Source organism: Pteropus medius, unplaced genomic scaffold, assembly GCF_902729225.1.
Source record: "Pteropus medius unplaced genomic scaffold, Ma_sr-lr_union100, whole genome shotgun sequence".
Classification (NCBI taxonomy): Eukaryota; Metazoa; Chordata; class Mammalia; order Chiroptera; family Pteropodidae; genus Pteropus; species Pteropus medius.
In genome coordinates this window covers 18,270,593-18,292,594 of record NW_024351729.1, presented here as the reverse complement: position 1 = coordinate 18,292,594, position 22,002 = coordinate 18,270,593, and the positions used below count along the sequence as shown (strand labels likewise).

The following is a 22,002-nucleotide window of genomic DNA, read 5'->3' as shown; positions in this document are numbered from 1 at the left end:
CTTGCTGTTATAAAAGATTCTCATCCTCTTTATAGACTAGCACTTTGAATAAGGGTTAAAAGTTTTGGACTTTGAAGTTAAAATGTTTCATTCAAATCTTATGTCTATCATTCAATAGCTGTATAAATTTGGGCACATTTCTTAAGCTTTCCATGCCTCAGTTTCCTCAACTATATTATAGCAAGGATAATAGCAGGTACCTCAAAAGTGCTTTGTGAGAATTGAGTTCTTAGACACTTTTGGAAAACCAATGACCTCTGCAAGTGTTAAATATTATTATGCACTCTTGTCCTTCAAACACTTTAGTCTGATTCTTGATGGTTATATTATTTTTCATTTATCATATCTGTAGAGTATTTATATTTTGTTTAATAACATTAATTATAACAGTTTTTTTTAATTTGGAGATGTATGTGTAAATTGATCAAATTACCATTTTTTTGCAGCAGCTTCTTCATTTCTGAGTTTTTAAAATAAATTTATTTATTTATTTTAATTAGTTTCAAGTGTACAGTACATTGGTTAGACATTTATATAGTTTATAAAAAGATCCCCCCAATTGCTCCTTCTCTCCTCTGATTTAATTTATTTTATAGGTGGTTCATTGCTTTAAACCTCTACATGTCTCATAATCCCTCTCCAACCTAAAAGACCAAGTCCACTCTCAGTAATCTAGCTCTTGGCAACGTCTGTAGCCCTGTCTGTCAACCTGCTCCATCATCATTCCATATTCTCCATGTCCTCCATTTCAAACATGTTCTCTTTCCACGGATGTGCCAGGCAGGCTCTTTAAAACCTTTATGCCTTGATACGTTTGTTTGAAATACCGTTTTTCTCTAACTTCCTTGGCAAATATCTACTTTACTTACAACATATACTTTTTCCACTTCAATAGATGACATCATAGTCCTTCTAAATCACTCAGCCTCTAAACCTAGGAGTTATTCTCTATTTCTCTTTCTACCTCATATCCCATAACTAATCCATCAGTGAGTTCTACCACCTCACCTCCACACTCTATTCTAAATCCAACCACTCTTCATAATATTTACTGCTGTAATGCTGGTATAAACCATCATCTTGTCTTGCATTGATACCTCAGAAAATTCCTAAATTGTTTCCCTTCCTCTAACCTTGCCCCTTTACGAACTTCTCTTTATACAACCATAATTCTCATCTCTTCTCTGTTACAAACTTATGTTGATTTAATAGGTTTAATGAGTATCCTGAGGTTTTTCCAGTGTTATTTTTTGTTGGATAAAGCTATATTTTTTTAAAGTTGTAATATACAATAAATATGCAATGAAAGTTAGAGATAATCTTAGAGATTGAGTTTCTTTATTATCTAACAAAAAAAAGTCTTTGTTTTCTAATCAGAAAACATTATTGTCCTTTTTTTAGAAAGGACTGGAAAGCAACTTCTCTCTCTTTATTTTCAAAATTTAAAGTGTATTTTAAAAATATATTTTTATTTTCTTACGAAATTTCAAAAATTTGCAGCCTATGAATCAATGAATGAGTTGGAAGATATATTTTAGATTTTTAGATGTGAGTCATTTTACATAATGACATTTTTGAAAAGTTCTTTGGTATTTAAAAGTTCTTTGTTCTTTGTGACATACAGACTGCTGTTTTCTATCAACCCTAAGGTTTCTCCTAGAGCAGTTTCTTTTGATATTTTGAACTGACAAGGAATGAAGTAGGAAAAAAAAAAAGGAAGGAAGGGAGGAAGGACAAAAGGAGAGAGGGAAGGAAATAAGAAAAAAAAATAATGCATGCAAAAATTCCTACCACTGAAAACAAAGTAAAAGGTTAATGCTCTACTAGTAGTAATATGACTTTTCCTAACATTGCTACCAATTATAGTAGCAACGATAGCCATTTCTTGAACATTTTCTATGTGCCAGGCTCAGAGAAAAGCATTTTACAAGTATTTTCTCTTTTAATATGTGTGCTATAAGATGTTAAGTAAATTGCTTTAAGTCACCCAGCTAGTAGGAGGCATTGCAAAACCCTAAACTCAGGTCTCCTAATCTGATGCTCTGACACTATCTGACACTCTTTTATAGTATCTCTCATCATTAAATCATGAATAAAATGCAAAAATATCCCTCAAGGTTGAGTTAAAAAACTGGAAATATTTGTGGCTATAGTTTTTGTTTCCTTCATTGAAAAATAGATTGTGTTTCGCAGTTTTAAATCACAACGATTCCATTAGCATTCAGCTTTTGCTGTGGAAGGGTTTGGATCTTTGCCATTAAATGCCCTTTAAAGTGAAATTTGGCCAAGTCGTAGCCTAGAAGCAATAGCAGGGTTGAATTGATCTACTAAAATGAAATTGCCAGACTTGAGTGGTCTAGCAACCATAATGCATTATGCTGACTACATAGATTCCAAAGTTCTTTTTAATACCATTAAAGCACTAATTTTTCATGTTCAGAGATGTTCACAAATAGTTTACCTAATTTCTTTCACTTATTTTGGAAACATACAATAATACCAGTTTATAAACCACAGCTAGAAGAAGATACTTACATCACATCCCCCAATTCTCTACCCAATCCAAATTTACAGGAATTTAAGGTAGGGAGTACATAGCCTGGAGTGTAGCTTACAGGATTATTGCCTTACTTGCCAATTTAGGACTCTAGGTTGTAAGTGACAGAAATTCAAAGGAGCTTGGGCACAAAATGAATTTATTGGTTCCTATAAATGTAAGTTTTGGGAGTGTTTGCCTTGTAGTATACTTGGATCTAGATAATCAAAATCTAACAATGTCGTCATGAACCTGACTCATTTCATCTCTCAACTGTGCCTCCTCTGTGTTTTCTTAATTCCCAGGCAGGCAATATTCAAGTGGTGGCAAAGATGGCTAATATTCTGAATTTATCTTAGTAACATCATAAGAATTAAAGTTCCTTTATCCTCGTTACTTTGGCCAAAGTTCTTGGAATGGCTCCCATTAGCTCTTTTTTGGAATATGTAACCATCCCTGAGTAATTATGAAGCCAGGGGTGAGGGTAGAATGCTCTGAATAACCACTCAAGTCTGGAAGTCTATTTTTAATAGATCATTTGTGTTCCACTATTGCCCTTGATGATAACTTGGCCAAATTTAACTTTAAAGGGCATCCATCCTCATGCAAGGCTGAGGACTTGAGTCAGTTTCACTCAATCTCCATGGTTGAGAAGTGGAAGACGTGTCATTCCTATTACTAGGACAAGGGGAAATAGATATTGATCAGACAAAACAATAGAAATCTAGTATACCTGGATCTGTTTTTTCAAGTGACAGAGAAATACGGTAATCTCTCACTGGCTTCTCACTAGTATGAAATTTTACTTTACAGTAATTTATTTCAATTCAAATTTTCCATATTGGGCATATTTGGGTCCTAACATAAAGCCTGGATTTCCCATTGTTTTCTCTGGGAATAATTAGAAAGAGAACTAAATATCAGCATAGAAAATGGAGGTAAAGTGAGCAATAGAACAGGAACAGAATTGTTTAGGATAAACTTAGAGAACATATGAAATGCTGTGTCCTGTGTTAGGGATCTTTCAACTTCAGTTACAAGTGGTATGTCAAGAGAACGGATGACATCTGCTTTGGAGTGATTTTATCTTGGGTAGAACCAACATTTTATGCCTCCCGATTGAGAAGGAGTTAAAATACTTAGGAACTCAGCTAAATTTTTTCCATCTCGAGTGTCAAATTTTTCTTTTTCTTTGGGACTACATTTATGTGGTGAAATGTAGAAGATGATACAAGTAAATAAAAATCATAATATCAGAAAGGTATTAAACATTTAGTTGAAAGAATAGATATAAAGAATAAATTTTAGTATTTATATGCAGCCAAGAAAAGTTAATCAATGAATGCCGGGATGAAATTATAGAGAAGAAAAGGTAAATTCTTAAATGTTTACAGTGAAGGATGGAATACAAATAGAAATTAATTGTTAGTGCATATTATTATAATTATTAACTAGGAGTAAAAATATTACCTAAGTTGTAGGGTTGTTATAAGAGCGAAATGAGAAGATAATGTGTAGAGCTAGGCTTAGAGAAAGTCCTCAATACTTGTAGCTATCATATGAGATGTAAATGTTCTTCCATAGTTACAGTAAAAAATAATAATAACAGCTTTCATAACTTCACTTATGACTGTGGTGCCTGGCTTTAGTTTTTCCAAAAGGTACAGATTTTCTCAATCATGCAGTAAAGCCAGCATGGATGGTGCATTGAGTGTATTCCATGGGCTCTGAAGGAAAATTGTAGATGAGTCTAGGCTGAGAAAACCTCAGAGGAAACTCTCATTGTAGCCACAGAGACCCTGGGAAGAGTGAAGAAGAGGAAGAATCTGGGCTCTGTGATGCTGCAATTCTGCTCAGATTCTAGCCTACAGCCTAGAAGATATAGTCTGCCAGCCCATGAGGCTTATAGTCATTTACAAAGCTGAAGTGCGTCCCTAGGGAAGCCTCTATATTTACAGAAAACACACTGTTAGCAGACTTCTATTCTCTCAGCTCCTTTTTGGCCCCACTCCAATCCATTCTTAGTTTTGTAGCCTGATCTCTTTAAGATGCATTTTCTGTTAGTCCTGATTGATGGACTGCTTAAGCAAGAAGAGCTGGCATTTGAGGTAGTCTAGGTGTTTCTCCCTACTTCTCACTCTCCATATCCCATCAGACCTGTTAATTCTTCTCCCTGCATATTCTAAGCATCCTCCTATTTTTCATCCTCACTTCCATGACCCAGGTGCAGATATTGATTGTCAACCCCTGGGACTATTGCGGGGCATTTTATTGTCTCTTTGTTTCTTTTCTCTTCTTTTTCAAAGCTTTCCAAAACATAGTGCAACCAGAAGTAATCTGAATCAAAGGTAAATCTGGCATTTCACTTCTCTGCTCAGCATTCTTCAGGGAATATCCTTCACCTACAGGACAAAATTTATAATCTTTATGCGACCTTCAAGGGTATCAATGATGTTTCCTGCCAACTGTCACTCCCCGTAGGTTGAATCTTTAACTTCTAGTGGTCTAAATTATGTGTAGTCCCCTAAACTGGCCATACTCTTTACTCTCTGAATTTACCCTTGTCTTCCCCTCTTCTTAGGTCCCTCTCCTCCTTCTGCATTTCCATAAAATCCTTGTGTTTCTCAAGTTTCAATTCAAATGTTATTTTTTTTTCTCTAAAATGTTCTTGACATTGATGGTCTTTAGTTCATCTGCTCATTCATCGAGTCCCTTAAATGCTCTTTCCATTATGTTCCCATAGAAAGTGTCTACTTATTTATAGGAGTGCTCTTATGCAATAATTTAATTATGCAATAATTTTTATTTTTATTGTCTATTTCTTTCTAAAAATACTTGAAGGTTCTAAAAGACAAAAGCTATGTCTTTTAATCTAATCCCTACAGCACAGAACAGTACCTGGCACATAACAGGTACCCACTTAAATAATTGTTAAATGAAAGAATTTACTTGGAAAAGTAGGGAAATTAAAGAGGCAATTGGATTATGGTAGGACAATGGGGATCATCCCAACAGTAGTTTCCTATATTATGATCCTGACTGGATCCGACCCTGCGTTCTCCCTGCCTGTCCCTCTTCAGAGGAGCATGGAGCAATAACACTGGGTAGTTATTGTTTCATAATTCCATTTCCCCTTGTGCTTCTGTAACATAGCTATTCACTCCAATCGGCAGGTACTGCCCACTTGATACTCAGAAGAGTGAGTGGGTTTACTAATAAGGGTCTAGAACCCTTATTAGTAAAGAGAAATTTATGATAAATTAATGTCAGGAGATATTGAGCAATAGTGCACAGAACCAAAAAAAGTTTTGAGAGCCATTTTCCTCTTTCCATTCTTGGAAAGATAATACTTAATCCACTTTTTGCGTCATTACTTTTCCTTCCCACAGCCAACATGTAGGCAACCAGTTGCCATGAAGAGTAACTGTTTTTCTGATTAATTGGAAGCATTAGGAATGGGCACGCTGATGTGCAATGGAAATCGTGAAATATATTGCATAATCCTGTTTCCAAAATAGTCTCTTGGTTTACTTTATTTTGAAGGAATCTCTGAATACTGAAGCACATGTGGAATTTTACATGGTGATTTCATTCATTTCACAGCTATGGTTATGCACTTTTGTTTTTGTGGTAATATTGGGATGGTTCCAAAACATGATTATTATACCATATTTTGAAGTTTGACTCCAGAATGAATTTGAAGAATACTTGTAGTATCTGTTGCCATTTATATAATATACTAATATGCTCTCCTTATGGCATTATGAACAATGAAAAATATTGAATTTATAGATAAAGTGGAGAAAAGAGCAAAATTATTTTTGCTATCATATTATTATGCAGCTCACTTTCGTTCAGGTTTCCCTCTGGGTTTAATATTAATATTAATAATCTATCAGTCCATAGCTACTTAAGAGTGCTCTCTATGTACCTGGCAGGCATTATTTTAGGTAAGGTAGGCAGGATGTTAATGATTACTAATTGAGCACCATTGACCAAGCACCATACCAGGTACCTAGCACATGCTGTCTCATTGAACCCTTTTTCTTAAATTGAGGTATAATTGACATATTAAGTTCAGGGTATACGAACAACATAATGTTTTGATATTTGTGTATATTGTGAAATGATCACCAACATGAGTCTAGTTAACATCTGTCCCCATACATAGTTACAAATTCTTTTTCTTGTGGTGAGAGCTTTTAAGATCTACTTTTCTAGTAATTTAAAATATGCAATACGATATTTTTAACAATAGTCACCTTGCTGTACATTACATCTCATGACACTTATTTTATACCTGGGAGTTTGTGCCTTTTGACCCCCTTTGCACATTTCATTCTTCCTCCAACCCCCTCATTTAACCCTTAGAATAGGAGGCATTCTCTCTATTTTATAAAATAGGTAGCAATATCTCGATTCCAAAAATGAAGACATTGGGTTCAAGAGGGTTAAGAAGAAAAATAAGACCTTTTCTTCCTCTCAACAGTCTCCTAAATTCTGTGATCAACAGCAGTAACCTTGGGGGATCCTTGGAAGATGACAAACCTTCTCATCCTTTCCATTCTCCTCTTCTGAGTGAACGAATGCCAAGGCCTAAAAGGCAGAGCTGGTCTGCAGAGTGCCAGGGAAGCCTGGGTCTGCCAGTGTTCTGAAAAGGAGAACTGATGCTGTACCTTCACTCCCAGGGGCTGGATGGTGGCCTGGACAGTGGCATGGGAGAGCATATCGTATTCTGAAGAGAAGCTGGGCTGCAGGGATCTGAGAACCCCTACCATGAACGTTGGTATCAACCTAGTCCAGTGAGTATGGTCTGCTGGCCCTGATGGAATCGGGGAGCTGCTGAACAAGTGGCTAAGTTCACGTTCTTCCTGGAGCCAGGAGGGAGCATGAGGGGACTGTGCGGGGGTATGTATGTGAGTGGTGTGTGTGTTTACATATAGGCCAGGAAATCAAATGAGACGAAAAAAATAATTTTTGTTGTCACCTGAATGTTGTTTGACTTATTACCAGAGTCATGTATTACTTCAGTTATTTGGAAAATATCAAATTAATAATTTAGAATAAAGCAGTTTAAGGTGCTAATATCTGGGTAATCTAACAACAGGAATGAGTTTCAATGGGTAATAGAGATTATATTTTGGGGATATTAAGTCAATGTACTTTTATCCTCAGAAATCGTTAATTGTGATTCTAACCATTAGGCTCCCAGATCAAGAGCCACACCAGAAAACGCAAATCATGGGTAGTTCTCATTTATAAGAGAGGAGTGGATATCTCCTCTGCAGTGACAGCTGCACCATGAGTCTTGTGAAGTGAAGAAGGAGGAAATGGTGCAAAGAAGTAATTCTTAGAAGAGGTGGAAAATTGCCCCCCTTGGGGATCATTTTGGAAAGTTGTGGGCCTCTTTTGTTATTGTCGTCACACAATGCTTGGAGGCCACATTTTGTATTTAATGAGTAGAGTCCAGGGATTCTAGACAGCTAGAACAAGTGGCCTCGTTCACTGAAATAAAGTAGTATCATAGCCCGTGGACAGATATAAAACTTGTTTAAAATCATCTGAGCCTGGAACCTAATTTCATCTGACATAAAAACAAAAAGTATATGGTTTTTTTTGCTATGCACTAAACTTTCCATAAATGTATTATAGTATAAACTGTAAGAAAATCATATTTTGTTTCACTTGTAAGTTTACTGAGGTTTGGTCACTATTTCAGAATATCATCAACAAAACACTCGTGGAGTTTAAGCCTCCAGTAGAGAATTTATAACAGTCACATTCAGGTGATTCTGCATATAGACTTAACCATCGGACCATTTCAGGATGTCTTTCCTTATAGTTATGACAAAGCACTTGTTTTCATTTTGAAATACATAAAGAATAAATTACTTTGGCTTATTTCTCTTTTTATTACAGTTAGACTATGATATTGATTTTCTGAAGTTATGTGAGGAGAGTTATATTATCTATAATTTTCATTTCAGAATAGCAAAAGCAGTCACAAAAATTATTTATTATTAAGAGTATATATAGAGTCTGATAGGATGAGAATGACTCCGGCCCATGGAGTGTGGGAATGAGAAGAGAGCGGAAAGTAAGGAAAGAAGATGCCAGAGTCCTTGACTTCCCCTCGTCGGGGCTCACATTTTCAGTGTAGGAGGCCTGGCATCACGATATCAGCGGCACGCTTTCCGGCATGCCAGTGTCTAGGAGAATTCTCATACTTGGCATGGCCCAGGAGATAGATGACTGAGGCAGCACTTCTGCTTCTCTGCTTCCAGAAGTTCCTATATTCCAGAATGAGGAAAATGGAGTTGCTTAGAGGAGTTATTAAGCTGCAGAGGACTAATCTTAGAACAAAGAAGAGCAGTAGACCAGGAAGTTGAGACAGAGAGCTGAGCAGTAGGTACCACCTGTCACCTCCAGAAAGAGGCAGATGGTCCTATGAAACTCAACGGTCACCAATTCAAGAAACAGAATGAATGAGTTACTCTGAAGCCAGAACCTGTAAAAATGCCGTGGCGTCCCACAGATCTAAATGCCAAGAGGAAGAAAATATAAGTCTGCGAATTTTACTTAGAGACACTGAGTATTGACATGAAAATTCTGCTCGAAGACAGCAGGCGGGCATGAGCTTCATGGCCTAGATTAAGTCTAATACTGTGCCTTGCTATCTAGTGGAAGGTCAGGTCAGTTATCAGGAAAATTCAAACTCTGCATCATCTTTAAAATTTAACAGTGAAATTACAACCTGGGTATAAATATTCTAAGACATTCCTTTTTATTTTTTGATACAGGGAAGATTTTAGAAGTAGGAGGATGCTGGCAGTAGAGGTGAAGGGAAGATATCTCCAAGCAGGGAGGAAGCACACGAGGGGATTTCCAGACATAAGCCAAGTTTTTCCACTTGACAGTTTTGCCTTGGGCCTATCCTGTTTGTCTTTATCTGGACTCAAATAGAAACTGAGGCCAAAAGGCTTGTCCTTTGCTCTACATGACAGAGCACAGTCCAGTCTAAGAAAGAGTCTACTACAGAGGAAGAGGAGGTGGTGTTTTCCTCCAAAATTTTGCATGATCTTTGATTCCCAAATACAGTTATGTTTATGAGTTCTTTATACTGTTTCCTCCTTTCATTATCTCTTTTTTCTTCTTTCCTGCTCTAAGTATTCTTATGTTTATTGATTTTGGACTGCAATCACTCTGCGTTTCATGAGAAATGGAGAGAGTTTTAAGACTGAGTCAATAAATTTAGTGCTAGGACAGAGGAAAGACACTCAACAGAGGGTTATGGCCAAACTATTTGCCTAAATTCTCAATTTACTGTGAGAGGGATTTGGTTTAAGTTGTGGATAAAGATGTTTAATGGTTTTAGGAAAGCATATGCAGATGCTGATCACAAGAATGTAGACATTCAAAAGAAGAATTTTATTTAGTCATTCAATAATATTTATTGCACAATAAATAATGCTAGCTGCTGGTGATACAACAGTGAACAGAAAAAAAATACTGTTCCTGGTCTCATGGGGTTTGACTCCATGTGGGGAAGAGAAACAATAAACAAACAATACGTTGTGTATCAGGTGGCATTAAGCACTGTAAAGAAAAATGAAGCAAGTTAATGGGTTAGACAGTGACTACCAAGTGGGGAGAGGGTATAGCCATTTTTAAGAAGTTCTCTTTTCTCAGCCATAAAATAAAGTGAAATCTTGCCATCTGCAACAACATGAATGGACCTAGAGGGTATCGTACTGAGTGGAATAAGTCAGACAGAGAAAGAAAAATGCCATATGATTTCACTTACATGTGGAATCTAAAGAACAAAATAAATAAACAAAACAGAAACAGACTCATAGACACAGAGAACATTTTGAGGGTTGCCAGATGGGAGGTGGTTTGGGGGTCTGGGTGAAAATGTGAAGGGGTTAAGAAGCACACTTTGGTAGTTACAAAATAGTAATGGGGATGTAAAGTATAGCATAGAGAATATAGTCAACAATATCGTAATAACTATGTATGGTGACATGTGGGTACTAGATTTATCAGGGTCATCACTTTTTAATTTATATAAATGTCTAATCACTATGTTGTACACCTGAAACTAACATAACATTGTTTGCCAATTGAGTGATATAGCATGCTATGGAGTTTTGGCGAATAGAGCAGTGAAATAATCTCATCCATGATTTAACCAAATCGATTTGGTTGCTGTGTTGAGAATACATTAACAGGAAAAATCCAGAAGTTAGAAGGACATTGAGATGGGAACAGAATGGGAATAGATATTTTAGAAGCTGAGAATATAAAACACTTCAAGGAGGCTGGTTAACTGTGTTAAATGCTGCTATGAGGGTGAATACATTTACTTGTTAGATTTGGCAATGTGAAGACAATGTTGACAAGAGAGGTTTCCATGGAGTTGGAGATTGAAAGACTGACTAGAGTGCTTTCAGGGAAGCGAAGGAAGTAGAGATGTTAGTGCAGACAAAATTTTTATCAGCTTTGTGTAAAAGAGAGCAGCAATGGAAAAGTGAAAGGAGAGATAGAGAATAGGAGTGTAAAATGCGAATGTGAAATCAGAGAAAGTGTTTTAAATTATTGTTTTATAGCATACCTGTATACTAATTATCCCAGTAGATAAGGGATAAGTGAGGATTCAAGAGAGGTTGGGGACATTTATAGAAACAAAGCCCTTGATTAAGGTGAGTGGGAATAGGGTCCGGTGGACAGACAGTGGAAATGTTATATGAAAGAGTTGACTTTATTTTCTTTTCAGCTTTATTGGGGTATAATTGACAAATAGAAATTGTATATATTTAAGGTGTACTGCTTGAAGTTTTGATATATGTATATATTGTGAAATGATTACCTTAATTAAGCTAGTTGACATATCTACCTCCTCGTATAGTCACTGTTTGTGTGTGTGTGTGTGTGTGTGTGTGTGTGTGTGTGTGTGTGTGTGTGATGTGTGTGTGTGTGTGTGTGTGATAAGAACACTTAAGATCTACCCTTTTAGCAACTTTCAGGTATACAATACAGCATTGTTAACTATAGTCACCACACTATGCATTAGATCCCCAGAACTTATTTATCTTGAAGAACCAAAACTTTGTATTATTTGACTAACATCTCCCCATTTCTCCAAACTCCTGGCAACTATCTTTTTACTCAGTGATTCCATGAATTTAACTATTTTAGATTCTACATATAAGTGAGATCATGCAGTATCTGTCTTTCTGTGTCTGGCTTATTTTCCTTAGCATAATGTCCTCAAGAATTATCCATGTTATTACAAATGGCAAGATTTCCTTCCTTTTTGTGGCTAAATGATATTCCTGTATGTACATACACACGCGTGCACACACACATCACATTTTCTTTATCCATTCATGTGTGGACAGACACTTAAGTGGGTTCAATAGCTTGGCTTTTGAAAATAATGTTGCAATGACTATGGGGATGCAGATGTCTCTTCAAGATAACTAATTTCATTTCCTTTACATATACACCCAATAGTGGAATTGCTGGACCACATGTTAGTTCTATTTTTAATATTTAGAAGAACCTCCATACTGTTTTCCATAATAGCTGTCAATTTACAATACCACCAACAGTGTACGAGTGTTTCCTTATCTTCACATCCTCTTTTGTTATCTCCTATCTTTTTTCCCTTTTTTTTATAATGTTTTCTTTTAATTATTTTTTTTTTTTATTTTTCTCTGACAGGTATGAGGTGATGGGTTGACTTTATATATGGGTACATCCATTGCAACAGGAAGGAAGGCAAAGTACTTGGTCGAGATACAGTGAAGTATACATTGCGGGGTGGGAACATGTGGCTATTCCTTTCTGATTGCTGGTACTTTAGCAGTAAAATATAAAATAAGGGCATCAGCTGAAGTAAAGAGCAAAGAGTATGTTAGAGATTCTGAAGAGAAAGGATAAGTGATAAAATCATCATTTTGGGGAGTAGTGAGGTAAACTGAATTGGGACAGACAATTGGGTTGCTGAGAGCTCCATGGGTTCACTGTACAGAGTTGTCAGATGTCTTAAGTGAGACAGATAAGCACATGTCATATGTTTTGTCAAATCATATCCAGCTTCTCAGAGTCAAGCATAGGCAAAAGCTGAAGTCAGTCAGGGTGGAAGTTTTCAGGCAACTATACGATAAAGGAACAGAGAGATGAATATTGTCAAGGGTTTGTGTGAAGAGTAATTATAACAATGGACCACGTCTTTTAGGCTGGGTTATGAGGAAAGTGAGGGTGTGAAGAGGATGAAAGGCAAAAGTTGATAGGATCAGTCTCCCTATGAAACTCAAGAATCTCTAGATGGCATAAGAAAGGGATTAACTAGAGACAAATGAAAAGAGGTGATCGCAAATTGGAGTGTTTCAAATAGAGGTTATTGATACCTGTGGTTGATGGTACAACAAGATCTAGGATAATTCCTGGAAGCAAACGGCTGAAGGAGGTGAGAAAAAGATCCCTGGACATGCGGAGGTCAAGGCAGTGAACACCAGTACATCGAGAGGATTCTCCACAATTCAAGTTGCATGGATATCAAAATCTCTAAGGATGATGGGAGAGTAGGAGTGAAGAGTCAATGAGCTACTTGCTAAATTTTCCCTGAATGAAGAAGGGTGAACTTGGTATCTGAACATGATGGAACAAGGGGAAGTGGGCTATAGGTGGGAGGTTGCCATGTAACATGAACTTCAAAGGAGCTGGGGTTTTTTCTTTCCAAGGAAGGAAGTACTACTGGTTTGGATGTACAAAGAAACAAAGTACAAGAAACAAAGGAGAACATGTACCCCACCCTCTAAATTTCGGGCATATAAGAGAGGAAAAAAATATATATCACCTTTTTGGAGGCTGCAAGGCATGAAGTGTCCACAGGAGCAACCAGGTTTTAGTTAGAGCAAGAAGGTGAAGGCCACATTTAAAGAAGAATTTGAGAATGCTGGGGATTAAGTTAATGAGTTATCAGGAATTCCAGAGGGAACACTGGAAGGATTTAAGGGAGAAGGGAGGAGCGGAAGATTGCTTTCAGATTAGGTGATGTTCAAATCGCTGTGGGGATAAGAGTTCAAGTAATAGAGATGACCTGCGAATTTAGGGGATGACTGAAGTAAACAGGAATGTAGGGCATGATGAGATCAGTCCAGAAACAAGATTGTGTTATCTGCAGAAAGGATTACTCAGCACCCTCATCATTTGGAGAAGCATCCAAGAAAGCACAGAAGGTGAGAAAAGGGATTTAAGAGTTTGTGATAGAAATGCCAAAAAAGAAATGTTTACCTTTACTCAACATGCCAGAGTGCTGCATTTTCAGTACCACAGTCTACTAGTAGAACCCTACAGTCCAAAACCAAACCAAACCACCAGAATTATGACGACCACCACATTATCAGCAATTATTCAGTACTTATTTTGGATGCTTATTGTGCTAAGCTATTTATAGACATTATTTAATTTTATGAACAGGACTGTATGTAGGTCTAAGAACCTCCATTTTACAGTTTTTTTAAAAAAAGTCAGCAAATGTTTGATCTTTGAGCTCTCTGACTCCAAAGTTAATGTTGAAGAATGGTGAAGAAATGGAGTTTTGGAAGATTTGAAGGTAAAGGTAGAGGGAAAGTTTGGTTCCAGGAGTAATTCAATCCCACAAATATTAAGTGTCCATACATTAGCATTATACTCAGCCCCGAGATATGAAAAATTAATGAAACTTGATGTTTGCTTTAGAGAAGCTTGAAATTGACTGGACAGAACTTGTAGGCCAAAATTACAGCCCATTATGACAATTGCAAAGATAAAAAAGTCTGTGTCCAGACAGAGGTAGTACAGAGGAAGAAATGACTAAGCCTGAATCAGGAGGGTTTTCAGGGACAAGCGCTTTCCAGGCAGCAAAGAATGCAGCACATTCTAGAAGGGACCAATGCGATTAAAGATACAGGTGGATTGATTAGGTTTGATTGGTTAGGCTTGAATTGGAAGAGAGAACCAACATTTTTTTGAGACTGCGGTGAAAAATATGAGGATTAATGAAGATATAATGACATGTAAGAGGGTGAGGCTAATGAGAAAGTTAGCTAAAGAAAGATTATCACTCAGTTTTACATAAATCGTGTAGTTTTTTTCATAGGAGCAGACATTGACGAGAAAATAAAATTTCTGGTCAGAGCTTTTCTTATCTTTAATAATTCCATGTATGTCTTACTCTGTTACACAAATAAGAGGGAAAGAGACAGAAGTCCAAATGTTTGACTCCGAAATCCATGCACTCTATACCTCCCACAAAGGGGATTCCGAAAACATATCATGACACATATAAGTCATTTGGCTTATGTCATTTAAGTCAGTTGGAACCAGTGTGTGTGTCTGTGTGTGTGTGTGTGTGTACATGACATAATAGAGATTTTATAGATAAAAATACAGATTGCAGAAAATTTTCATTCCTTGTTATGATCACTAACTTAATTTGTATGTGCAAAGAATACAAAAGTTTTAGAACACCATCTATATTTTGTGTTAGAAACAGAATGGATATATAAAAATAATTTAATTGTTTATTCATTCATTATTTCACAATTCTCTCTCTCTATAACTTCTCACTATATATATAACATATATATATATACATATATATATATATATACACACACACACACACACACACGTTAATGTGTACTAGACAATTTGCTGGTTCATGTAAAATTCATATAAAAATGGATAAGACAGAATCTCTGCCCTGCAAGAATTCACAGTCAAATAAAGGAGGCACAAACAGGTAACTGATATTTGGAAAATACTCTAAGAGCACATAGGAGAAAGCTCTTCACTTGAGGGTCACTCTATATTAGAAAATAAATATGAGTTTCCAGTACATAGTACACACTCAAAAAAGGTTATGGCTATAAGTGTTGTCCAACAGATGTGAGTGGCAGGGAGAGCCTCTGGTTACTTTTGGGTTTCTAAATTTTGGCCTATTCAACTAGAATGTCCAGGACGAGGGATCTGGTAGATTTATGTTTAACAACTGTTTCCACGTAATTCCTCTGATGAGACAATTTTGGGAAGCATGAGTTAAGGCAGTGGTTTTTAACCACATGTGCACATTAGAATCATTTGGGAAGCTTGAAAAAGAATGCCGCCTGGGCTACATTCCAGTTCCATTGAAATAGAATCTCTGGAGGTGGGTCTCATGCATTAGTTTTTTTAAAATACTATCCAGGTTATTCTAATGGTCAGCCAGGATTGAAAAACACTGAGTTAAGAAATTTGCATAGGTGGGATAACCCCAAACAGAGGCTAAGAAAGAGTGCAAGTGAAAAACCAACACTAGAGAGAGGAGGAGATGCAAGAACAAGTCCCAGTGTGCCATTACAGGAGCCTCTCAAAAAGGAGCGAAGATGTGGTCAACTGTTAAATGTCACAGATACATCAACATGGTCACTCGATTTGAGTATCATAAGACGTCCAGCGACTCTGAAGGGAAGAGATTCAAAGGATGATGGACAGAAGCCTGATTATATTGGACTGAAGACAGAAGGGAGAGAAGGTGAAGGACAGAGTGTACAGATTCTTTCGAGAAACCTGCTTTGAAAGAAGAGGTGGCGGGGCGGGGGGTGAAAGTTTAAGAAGGAACTAGAGTTGATCAAGAAAGAATAGCTTCTAAAGGTGGGAGAACCTAACACTTAGAGCACAGAAGTTTTTAGGAGAAAAGAAAGTCTTTCCTCTAGCAAAACCTTAAATATGAGTGTGGATATGGAGAGGTTTTTACCTTGGAAATTTGGAGAGGTTTATACCTGGGAGGGAAAATTGAAGGAATTCCCACCAAAGGAAATCATTTCTGCTGACTAAGCCAAAAGGCTGAGAAAGGGGGCTGAGGCAGAAGGGTAGTGTTAAAAAATTACTTGTATAATTTAAAGAGGTTGGGGAGAATGAGACTGAGTTAAAGGAGAGATATAAAAGTCTTCTAGTGCATTAATGACATTGCCTTGGTAGGAGATATTCAAAAATGAACCAATTATGGAACTTTATTCAGCAAAGTTCTGAAGTCTGGGTACAAAGGCCAACATTAAACAAATGAGTTGACTTAGGAGAGGTGTATTATGGGACAGGGAGAGCAGACAATACTATCAGTATTCCTTTCTTGGTAATATGAGGTACCATATGAATGATATCAAAAGTGGTCTTGCTGGGAAAACATATGAAGAAAGAGGTAGTTATTAAATATTAGGCTTAAGTAAGAGAATTAAGTGTGTTAAGAGAAATTGAATGGCAATGGTGCTGAGACACAAACATGTCAGTTAAGCTGGCAACAGTGACCAGTTTGACTGGAGTAGAATAGAAGAAATAAGCAAAGGCTAATTGTGTAGGGTTTTAGATGCTGAGATAAGGAGATACAGACTGAATCCTATGAGTGGGGAAGTGTCACTGTTTGCTTTTCATCATGGAAAATGGTGTGCCAAGTTGCATCTTAAGGGGTTTCATTTGGCGGCTGCCTATATGGTGTGTCTGCATTTTAGATGTTGACCTCCCATATTTCTTTTGGTTTTTACTATTGAGCTATCTTAGTAATTAACTCTCTCATTTCCCACACATTATTATTCACCACCTTGTGCTCCTGCTTTTACCACTATCATCATAGATTTTTCTCAAACCTCATTCTCTTTGCCATCTTTGCCTCATTCCACAACTATGAGGATTTCCTCTTTCCTTGGTGTCTCTCCTGCTTCCATTTCTATTGATCAAGCTGCTTTTTTATTCTTTTCCTTTTTAAACTCTCTTCCTTAGTCCATCTTCCTAATGCAGGTATCAGTCTGGACTCTCTGCTTTCCTTCGTCTTCTTCCAAAGACACTTCCCCTTTATGACTCAACTATCGCCTCTGTGTAAATCACACATAGCTATATTTCTAGCCATGACTGTGATCTTGGGTTCCAAATGAAAATTTCAATTTCCTATTATAAATCTTCATACGGGGTCCCTCCTGTACATCAAACTCAGTATTTCTTAAACAGAATTATCATATTTTCCACAAAAGAAGAGTTTCTTCCCATGCTCATGAAATTTTTCTGTTGCTGTTGTTGAATTTTTCACCACCTAATTATCATATCTGGGTTGTAGTGGTAGTTTCTTAACTGGCTTTTTGGACTCTGGTTTTTCATTCCTTTGATTTGAGTTATGGACACTGACAGATAAATCTTCTTGAAGAGTTTTATTCATATTCTCCAACAGGCTCCCTTCCTTAGCCTTCTTTGCCCTGCAAGGAAAGTTAGTGGACCCTCTATTGTCATGGATTGAAGCCCCAAAACTTAAACTTCTTAGCATCTGCTATCTGTCCCCATCTAGCTCTCAAATCATTTGATCTTTAGTGGTAATAATATTCCTGTTGATCTTTATGGTTTTCTGTACTGTTTATGTTTTGTAAATTGAGTTATAGTAAGCCCTCATCTTTATTTGCTTGTTAACTTAATAAGTAAGCATTTCCAACATCTCTTGTATTCTGACAGGAGGTAAGTGCTTTCACACCTGCCCTATGTTTTTCCCTTTCTACGCCAAACACAAGGTGTTCCACACTAACTCCCAGATGTGTTTCCTGAAGGTGACTGTGAACTTGCTAATAAAAAGTACACTTCTTTCTGCATAATATGATTTTTTTAAATAAGGAAATATATTCTACTAGTACTTTTGGTCTGCTTTTTTATTGTCTTTAAAATAGGTTTTCTAGATGAGTAATCTGTGAGGTAGACATCCATCCTTGCTACTACCTTCTTATACAAATTATTGCACACGTAGAGAATGATATACTCTGGGGCCTCTCCTGGCCTGTTAGCCTTTCTTGTTGCACAATAGTTCATTCTCTACTTTCTTAAAGGACTTCTTTATGTGTATGTCCATTGGATTCCCAAGGTCCTATTTTTTAGCTGGAATTTCGAAGCTCGCTTATGCTTCTGTGTTATGCATCCATGGGGTTTTTGTACTCTGTAGGGTTCAGAGAGTAAAAAAGCTCTCCAATCAAAACCTTTCTGGTTCTGCATACCTTTCTTTGTACCAAGGCTGCTTTCTTCTAGGGGTAAATATTTATGTAGGCCTATTCTTTCTGCCATTTTTAAATGTTGTCTTCATTATCACCTTTTCTAGAAGTCACATGTTGCTTCTTGAGGATTTTGAGGATTTTAAAAAAGAATAAGAACATGGGAAATACAAATTAATGTGCAGAATATTCTTTGCTATTGTAATTTTTTGCATAATATTATTTCTTTTCTAATGTGATTATAAGCTTCAAGTAGATAATAATCATGTTGTATAGTTCTTTGTATCCATCATCATCATCACCTAATAGGACCCTCTAGATAGTAAACATTCACGGCACATTTGTTGGCTTTTTGGTTCAAGAACACAATTTAACAGTGTTGAAAAGGGACTTTTCATAATCAGCAACTTCAAATCAATCATGCTAATTTACCGAACTTAGAATTTAAATAAACCTCAATTTTTAAAAATTGTATCGTAGAATAAAGCCTTGTTTATTCAACTCTCACAATACGTAAGAAATTCTGTTACATTGATCTTCGCTGTTATCTAGATCTCTGTATGCTAATAAGGATGAAGTGTTATCTTGTCCCACTTATTATTAATAATTATTTCATTTAGTACCATACAGTAAGAAAATCAAGAATGGTCTTGTTCCCTGAATGTATAACAAGTAGATTAAGAAAATTCTAAGTATCTATAATTTTTGAAGACTAAACTAAAGCTGTAAGCTCTGTGAGGTGTGTATATACTTTAAAATTTTTTAATCAGAAAACTTACTCAAAACAACTTATCCTTTGCTAATAAATAAAAGTGTAAAAGTAGATCCTAGAAAGACAAATTAGAAACTTCTTTAGACTGTTGTATTTGAATATGCACTGAAACTTTTAAGTTAAAAATTTACTTGAAAATCATTTGAAAAGTCCATGTGAAATCTATGTCAAACAATTTTTAGGAAATAGAATAGTTTATTGATAGATATGATTCTGCAGAATCTGAAGGCAATTTTTAAACATCAAAAAAAGAAAAAAGCTTTTCAACGCCAACTATTATTACTCCTGAACATACAAAGAACAGTGTCGAACAGAGATTTAGAATTAGATGAATGAAAGTCTACTGTGGCTAAGAAATATATATCTTAAGGGAAAGAAGATCACTCCCTGAAATTACTATGACCTATAAGAAATTGTACAGTGCCGGAACACAATAAGTGATCAATAAAAATTATTGTAAGGGAAATATCTATGTCAAAATGACATACAGATGTCTGAGAACAGTTCTGGAGATATTCAAAGATATTATCTATTAGCAAAGATATTCTTATGCCAGTATCTGTGACTCAGCCTGTGGAGGATGTTAGGTGTCCCCCTATCCTCACAAACAGGTCAGAGTTTGTACATGGGAATGGCAGCAATAGATTCTTATGTTCCCATTTTCTGACTTTTATTTCAACAGTGGTTATGTCTGGCTGCCTTACTTCTCTTGGTCATTTGGCTTTTGCTACTAACTCCATGAAAAAGATCTGGGGACTCTGCTTCTCCCCACTACTTTAATAGAAAGATTTACTAGGTTTCTTCAGGCAGGCTAAATAGCTTAGTTTGTTTCTCTCATTTGAAGTATTTTTTAACTCTCTCATCAGATCCAAATTTTTAGACCATGTCCATGAAAAGTCAGGCAAGGGTACCAGACTCTAAGATATTTCCATTCTTCTAATTCCAGTTCCTCAAATCTTGTAGGATAGACGGAATTATATAGTGTTTTCTGAGCCTCCCTTAGGACAATCTCCCGGGGTTTCAGCAAATCCTATGCTGAAATAACTGAGGACTCAATGCAAATGACGTCAGCTTGGTTGTTACTAAACATGAAGCTCATATTAGAAACTAAAAAGGTGAGTAACCTTAGTGCTGGTGACTTTAAATTCTGAGGATGCCTATGAGGAGTTAGAAGTCTGGTTGAACCTGACAGTTTGTTAATCCCTTATAAAAACACTGGGTGTCAGGGCAATGGCTCAAAGGAAATGACTCTCACATATTCCTTTAAGTAGGGAGAAGAGAGGTATGCTGGTTCCTTCTATACCATATTAGGAATATGCCTAAGGGTTCCTGAGAAACAAAAGAGGTCCTACAGAACCCTGAGTAGTTTTAGCTCAGAAAGAGCATTAATTTAAGTGAGAAAAGGTTGGGAGAAAAACTTAAACCTTTTAGCAATCAAGAAGATGTCAGAAAAAAGGGAAGGGCTCTTTACTTAGGAACTGAGACTCAGCAGAGTGAGGGAATTGGCCGGAGAGAATCAGGCGTTCAGGGTGGAGAAGCGGGTAACTACGTACTCTTTAAGGATCCAAATCTGGAGAATGACCTTTTTCTCTTACTCTGGATTGTTTGTCTGATGCATCTTTGGGCAGGTGCTGGCCTTCTTTAGCAAATTGTGTTAATTCTGGATTTGTGAGGTGGGGCTTAATAACTCTTAAAGTTTAGGTGGAGCATGTAAGAAAACCTCTCTTGATTTGAAGTTCTTTTTTCAAGTAAATTAGCTTGTTCTTTCATTGACAGACAAAAATAGGAAATATTTCTTAGGTTTTTATGTCTTCCAGTTCTATTCATGTTTTCATTTCCATTCCAACTATTTGGCTTTATTTAGGTTTTACTGTTTTAAATGACTTCAACACATTTTTGGGAGATAAATATAATTCAGTAAGAATTATTTTTCTTTTCTGTGTGTGTGTGTGCTGATAAAGTCTGGGGCGCCACACTTACCCTGAAAGTTAAACACATTACTTTGAGGAAATAAAATTGTTATATTGTAATCATTTAGTTAATATTCTGGCTGCTCAGGCAAAAAACTGAGTCATTCTTGCCTCTGTTTCCTCACACCATGCATCCAATCCAGCAGCAAAACCTGAGGCTTTAATCTCCAAATATCTACCAAATCTTTTCTCATCACCTCCATCAAAAATCTTTGCCCGAATCTTGAAAAGAAGTTTGGATTTGCAATCACCTCCTAACTCGATCTATCCTGTCTCCTTCCTATTCTCAACCCAGCAGCAGAACGGTCCTTTTGAAACCTAAATGTCACCTTATAATCCTCCCATGTTTTTCATCTTATATGCAATAAAATCCCAAGTCCTCACTGTAAAAATGAATGAATGAATGAATGAAGCCTCTCGAAAATGGAGTTGGAGCTGTCATCCCTGAGGAACTGCCTTGCAGGTCTTGCTCCTCAACGCTTTGGAAAGGGGTGAAGAGTTAAAGAAGTACAAATTAATGGTTGAGAGATGGTCACGGGGATGGGGAGCATGGCACAGGGGTATAGTCGGCAGTAAGGTAATGGCTATGTGTAGAGACAAATGGGTGATAGAGTAATTAGAGGGATCGCTTCATAAACTATATAAATGTCTAACCAATGTACTGTATACTTAAAACTTATA

The 22,002-nt window shown here is 36.6% G+C and overlaps 1 long non-coding RNA gene across 1 annotated transcript in view; it reads left to right on the top strand.

Annotated features, from left to right (window-relative positions):
• The window catches only part of LOC120587611 (uncharacterized), a 52,151-nt gene that overhangs the window by 18,714 nt on the left and 11,435 nt on the right, over positions 1-22,002 (top strand). The window contains exon 2 of the long non-coding RNA XR_005649039.1: positions 7,225-7,338. This is a non-coding gene — a long non-coding RNA (uncharacterized LOC120587611). The remainder of the gene's footprint in view (positions 1-7,224; positions 7,339-22,002) is intronic.